General features: G+C 40.1%; 1 protein-coding gene across 1 annotated transcript in view; it reads left to right on the top strand.

Annotated features, from left to right (window-relative positions):
* The window catches only part of ADAM2 (ADAM metallopeptidase domain 2), a 102424-nt gene that overhangs the window by 13018 nt on the left and 82878 nt on the right, over nt 1-6528 (top strand). The window lies entirely within an intron of this gene.

Here is a 6528-nt window from a genome sequence, read left to right as displayed (position 1 = left end):
TTCCCTTGAAGTGATGGGACCAGATGCCATGATCTTCGTTTTCTGAATGTTGAGCTTTAAGCCAACTTTTTAACTCTCCACTTTCACTTTCATCAAGAGGCTTTTTAGTTCCTCTTCACTTTCTGCCATAAGGGTGGTGTCATCTGCATATCTGAGGTTATTAATATTTCTCCTGGCAATCTTGATTCCAGCTTGTGTTTCTTCCAGTCCAGCGTTTCTCATGATAGTACTCTGCATAGAAGTTAAATAAACAGGGTGACAATACACAGCCTTGACGTACTCCTTTTCCTATTTGGAACTAGTCTGTTGTCCCATGTCCAGTTCTAACTGTTGCTTCCTGACCTGCATACAGATTTCTCAAGAGGCAGTTCAGGTGGTTGGCAACCTTAGGATGGGTTAAAAAAGCCTGTTTCTTTACCCCAGAGATGGGATTGCTGAAAATGGCATGACCATGGATCTTCGAATAGCAGCAGTCACTGTGGTGCTGTTCCAAATGATGTTGCTGTGAAATTTCTCTTCAGAACCATCCAAGGGAAATCTGCCCTTTGGGTAGCCAGGAGAGCTGCTCACGAGATGTCTCACCAAAGTCACTTTACTGCGGAAGGAGAGGGGCCTCGATGGATGGAAACTACTGGCTGAAGGGTGTTAGTGACCACCAGTCACTGAAGCATCCTGGCTTTGCCACAGCTGTACTCTCTGTAGGAGCCTTCCAAGCTAGCACCCTGGAACCAGACAGCAAAGCTGTCTTCCCGTGCTCACCAGCACCCCTTACTAGCAAAGCTTGCTCCATAGCAAAGGAAAAAATAAAATTAAGGGTCCATATTCATTTGTACAAAGCAGGCAAAAGGTTAATTTGAAACTGAGTTGCAATGCATTAATAATCAACAGAGCCTTACCACTTAGACTATTCAGTTTCCATATGCATTCATTAAAAAAAAATTTTTTTTTTGGCTGTGCCGGGTCTTCGTTGCTGTGCAGGCTTTTCCCTAGTTGTGGCAAGAGAGGGCTACTCTTTGTGGTGGTGGTGCGGGCTTCCCACTACTGTAGTTTCTCTTGTTGTGGAGCACAGGCTCTAGGGCACAGGCTCAATAGTTGTGGCACACAAGCTTAGTTGTTCCATGGCCTGTGGGATCTTCCCATACCAGGGATGGAACCTGCATCTCCTGCATTGGCAGGAGATTCTTTACCACTGAGCCAGCAGGGAAGCCCCCCATATGTATGTATTTGAACTCTGAAAAAGCAACAGAATCACCTATTTCTAGTTAACAACATTCAACCAAACTTTTCACAATTAAAGCAATTTTCATTATTCCACAAATTGATGAGCCACACAATCACGTGTCATTGTGTCCATTGGTAGCAATATTAAGCTGTCCACAAATTGTTACAGTCCCTCTGAATACTGTGTTAACATGAGGTTAAATTAACTTGTAAAGTTAACTTCCAACCACTTGTATGTAAGCTGATAATAGGAAGAGGGGGGGAAAGAAGAAAACGGTTGGTACGTACAAATAAAGATACATATGCATGTGACAAGCCAAAAGAACATATGCAAAGCTGCTAGTCTTCACTTCTGTGATCAGTTATGATTGCTGTGTATGACTTCTTTTTCCCACCACCTGCTCCCCATTTCCATTGCTCTCAACAGGACCTACCTAAGCTTCTTATGGATGTTTACCTAGCAGAAAAGCACAAATCTTCATTCCCAAAGGGTCTGCATCCTTAATCATATCTTATTTTGGTTACTGTTATATTCAAGTAAATTGAAGACATAGCACTTCTTGAAGCAACAGTTTTCCCTACTGTGTTCAGAGTCAGTCACTCCAGCCACTGGGTTAGCCTGCTCATTTGTACAGTGCCATTTGTACAGTAGCTCAAAATATCCAGGTGGAAGTTTCATCTTCCAAAGTAGTAGAATCATTATTGTGTCCCCGGGTGAATAAATTCCCCACTGTGGCTGGGAGCTAAAAGTTACTATGGTAGAAAGCAAAAAAGCTACAAAATAGTTATTAGGTATAATGTTGGGAAGGTGAGACTCCCATTTCAACACCTTATATCTGGACAAATGTATTGAAGCTCTCAGTGAAACTTGCCATATACTGGTCTCTGATGCGAACAGAACCCCAGCCTTTCAGAGTAATGTCTCCCAACTACCATGGTAAAAGTGTTCAGTAAGCTAGTCTACCTTTAAATTAGATCAGCCACTTCCAGATGATAGAATATACAGTTAGATATGTACATAAACCAATGGTGGTGGTGGTGATTTAGTTACTAAGTCGTGTCCGACTCATGGACTGTACTGGCCAGGCTTCTCTGTCCATGAGATTCCCCAGGTAAAAGTACTGGAGTGGGTGGCCATTTCCTTCTCCAGGGGATCTTCCTGACCCAGGGATCAAACCCGGGTCTCCAGCATTGCAGGCAGATTCTTTACTGATTGGGCTATGAGGGAAGCCCACATAAACCAATGGCTACACTGAATTCACTGAAAAATAAGTTTCTATATCAGACACAACACTGTGCAGAAGCCATGGCAGTGGATAGGCTCTCTGTGAGTTCACGAGTGCTGATGCTAGAAGAGGCACCATGGACAGAGAAGGTAGTTTGTGCTTTTCTATAGATTTATCGATTTACCAACATCATGTAATGTTGGCATATGATGATTCTTAGCACTCCCCAAATAATCCTGCTATAAGGGTGGTAGTAATACCCCACTTTTATTTCTGATTTTAGTAATTTTGTTCTTTTAGTAGTCAATGTATCTTAAGAATTGTCAATTTTAACTTTTCAAAGAGCCACCTTTTGCTTTCATTGATCTATTTATTCCTATTTAATTTCACTCTGCATTATTTCCTTTCTTCTGCTTAATTTAGATTTAGTTTGTTCTTTCTTTTCCTGAGTTATAGGTGGTTGGATTGGTATTACTTTATCTTTTTTAATTGTTAATATATGTGTCAATCTATATATATTTATCAAAAGCACTAACTTTCGCCACATCCTATACTTTTTAAGTATGGAGTTTCTTCATTTTTATTTTCCTCAAATATCTTCTGGTCTCATATTTGATTTCTCCTTTAATCCATGGGTTATTTAGAGATACGATGTTTGATTTCCACATGTCTGTGAGTTCATCCAAATGTTTCTGTCAGTTATTTCTAAAAAAATGTCATTATTATCAGAAAGCATACTTTTACTAGTTCTGTACTTTTAAATTGAGGCTTTTTTAATGCATGAGCATATGATCTCTCCTGGAAAATATGTTCAGGTTAAGAAGAATGCGTATCTTGTTTTTCTTTGGCAGAGCATTTTACAGATGTCTTCTAGGTTTACTTTTGTTGTTGTTAAGTTACTCAGTCATGTCTGACTCTTTGCAGCCCCATGGACTGCAGCACGCCAGGCTTCCCTGTCCTTCACCATCTCCCTGCGTTTTCTCACATTCATGTCCATTGCACGGATGATGCCATCCAGACATCTCACCCTCTGTCATCCCCTCCTCCTCCTGCCTTCAATCTTTCCTAGAATCAGGTCTATTCCAATGAGTCAGTTCTTTCATCAGGTGGCTAAAGTACTGGAGCTTTAGCTTCAGCATCAGTCCTTCCAATGAACACCCAGGACTGATTGCCTTTAGGATGGACTGGTTAGATCTCCTTGCTGTCCTAGGGACTCTCAAGAGTCTTATCCAACATCACAGTTGAAAAGCATCAATTCTTTGGCACTCAGCTTTCTTTATGGTCCAACACTCACATCCATTCATGACTACTGGAAAAACCATAGCTTTGACTATACAGACCTTTGTTGACAAAGTGATATTTCTGCTTTTTAATTCACTGTCTAGGTTTGTCCTAGGTTTTCTTCCAAGGAGCAAGTGTCTTTGAATTTCATGGCTGCAGTCACCATCTGCAGTGATTCTGGAGCCCAAGAAAATAAAGTTTTTCACTGTTTCCTTTGTTTCCCCATATATTTGCCATGAAGTGGTGGGACCCAATGGCGTGATCTTCCTTTTGTGAATGTTGAGTTTTAAGCCAGCTTTTTCACTCTCCCCTTTCATCTTTATCAAGAGGCTCTTTAGTTCTTATTCACTTTATGCCATAAAGGTTATGTCATCTGCGTATCTGAGGTTATTGATATTTCTCCCAGCAAGCTTGATTCCAGCTTGAGCTTCATCCATTTCACATGAAGTACTCTGCATAAAAGTACTCCACATAAAAGCAGAGAGATAATATACAGCCTTGACGAACTCCTTCCCCAATTTGGAACCTTCATTGTTCCATGTCCAGTTCAAACTGCCGCTTCTTCACCTGCATACAGGTTTCTCAGGAGGCGTGTAAGGTGGTCTGGCATTCCCATTTCTTTAAGAATTTTCCATAGTTTGTTGGATCCAAAGTCAAAGCCTTTATTGTAGTCAATGAAGAAGAAGTAGATGTTTTTCTGGAATGTTCTTGCTTTTTATATGATCCAACGGATGTTGGCATAAATTAACTGGGTTTCCTTAATTTATTTTTTAAAATCTTGTATTTCCTTGCTAATCTTCTACCTAGCTGTTCCATGGATCACTAAAAGTGGAATAGAAAGAAAAAGGAAGTCTTCAACTATAAGTTGAAGACTTATATCAACCAATTTTTAATGTACTATAGTGCTGTTACCTGTGTTGACAAGTGTTATATCTTCCTGATGTGTTGAACTTTGTATTATTATAAAATATTGCTCATTATCTACTAACATGTTTTTTGTTTTTAAAGTCTGTTTGTCTGATATACACTATAATGTTAGGTCGCTAGTTGCGTCCAACTCTTTGTGATCCTATGGACCAGTTTCCTCTGTCCATGGATTTCCCAGGCAAGAATACTGGAGTGGGTTGCCATTTCCTCCTCTAGGGGATCTTCGACCCCAGAAGACCCAGGAATTGAACCCATGTCTCCTGTATTGGCAGGCAGATTCTTTACCATCTGAGTCACCACCAGAGTAACTTGGTATAAATGTGGTCAATCCCATTTGCTCAAGATTGCTATTTGCATGATATTCTTTTTTATTCCTTTAATCAGTCTATGTCTTTGAAATTAAAGCCAGTTATCTAGTAACAGTTTACAGTTGTGTCTTTTTTTTAACTTAATCTGACAGCCTTTGCATTTATTTATTGGATTTATTTATTGGGGTTTATCATCTGAGCCGCCAGGGAAGTCTCATGAACTCCTTATTGCCAAATTCAGACTTAAATTGAAGAAAGTAGGGAAAACCACTAGACGATTCAGATATGACCTAAATCAAATCCCTTTTGATTATACAATAGAAGTGAGAAATAGATTTCAGGGACTACATCTGATAGACAGGGTGCCTGATGAACTATGGACTGAGGTTCGTGACATTGTACAGGAGACAGGGATCAAGATCATCCCCATGGAAAAGAAATGCAAAAAAGCAAAATGGCTGTCTGAGGAGGCCTTACAAATAGCTGTGAAAAGAAGAGAAGCAAAAAGAAATGGAGAAAAGGAAAAATATAAGCATCTGAATGTAGAGTTCCAAAGAATAGCAAGGAGAGATAAGAAAGCCTTCCTCAGCGATCAATGCAAAGAGATAGAGGAAAACAACAGAATAGGAAAGACTAGAGATCTCTTCAAGAAAATTAGAGATACCAAGGGAATATTTCATGTAAAGATGGGCTCGATAAAGGACAGAAATGGTATGGACCTAACAGAAGCAGAAGATATTAAGAAGAGATGGCAAGAATACACAGAAGAACTGTACAAAAAAGATCTTCACGACCAAGAAATCACAATGGTATGATCATTCACCTAGAGCCAGACATCCTGGAATGAGAAGTCGTGTGGGCCTTAGAAAGCATCACTACAAACAAAGCTAGTGGAGGTGATGGAATTCCAGTTGAGCTATTTCAAATCCTCAAAGAAGATGCTGTGAAAATGTTGTACTCAATGCCAGCAAATTTGGAAAACTCAGCAGTGGCCACAGGACTGGAAAAGGTCAGTTTTCATTCCAATCCCAAAGAAAGGCAATGCCAAAGAATGCTCAAACTACCGCACAATTGCACTCATCTCACACGCTAGTAAACTAATGCTCAAAATTCTCCAAGCCGGGCTTCAGCAATACGTGAACTGTGAACTTTCAAATGTTCAAGCTGGTTTTAGAAAGGCAGAGGAACCAAAGATCAAATTGCCAACATCTGCTGGATCATGGAAAAAGGAAGAGACTTCCAGAAAAACATGTATTTCTGCTTTATTGACTATGCCAAAGCCTTTGACTGTGTGGATCACAACAAACTGTGGAAAATTCTGAAAGAGATGGGAATACCAGACCACCTGATCTGCCTCTTGAGAAACCTGTATGCAGATCAGGAAGCAACAGTTAAAACTGGACATGGAACAGCAGACTGGTTCCAAATAGGAAAAGGAGAATGTCAAGGCTGTATATTGTCACCCTGCTTATTTAACTTCTATGCAAAGTACATCGTGAGAAATGCTGGACTGGAAGAAACACAAGCTGGAATCAAGATTGCCAGGAGAAATACCAATAACCTCA

The sequence above is a fragment of the Bison bison genome, unplaced genomic scaffold, assembly GCF_000754665.1.
Source record: "Bison bison bison isolate TAMUID 2011002044 unplaced genomic scaffold, Bison_UMD1.0 scf7180017864236, whole genome shotgun sequence".
Taxonomy (NCBI): Eukaryota; Metazoa; Chordata; class Mammalia; order Artiodactyla; family Bovidae; genus Bison; species Bison bison.
This window is presented reverse-complemented; position numbering and strand designations above follow the sequence as displayed.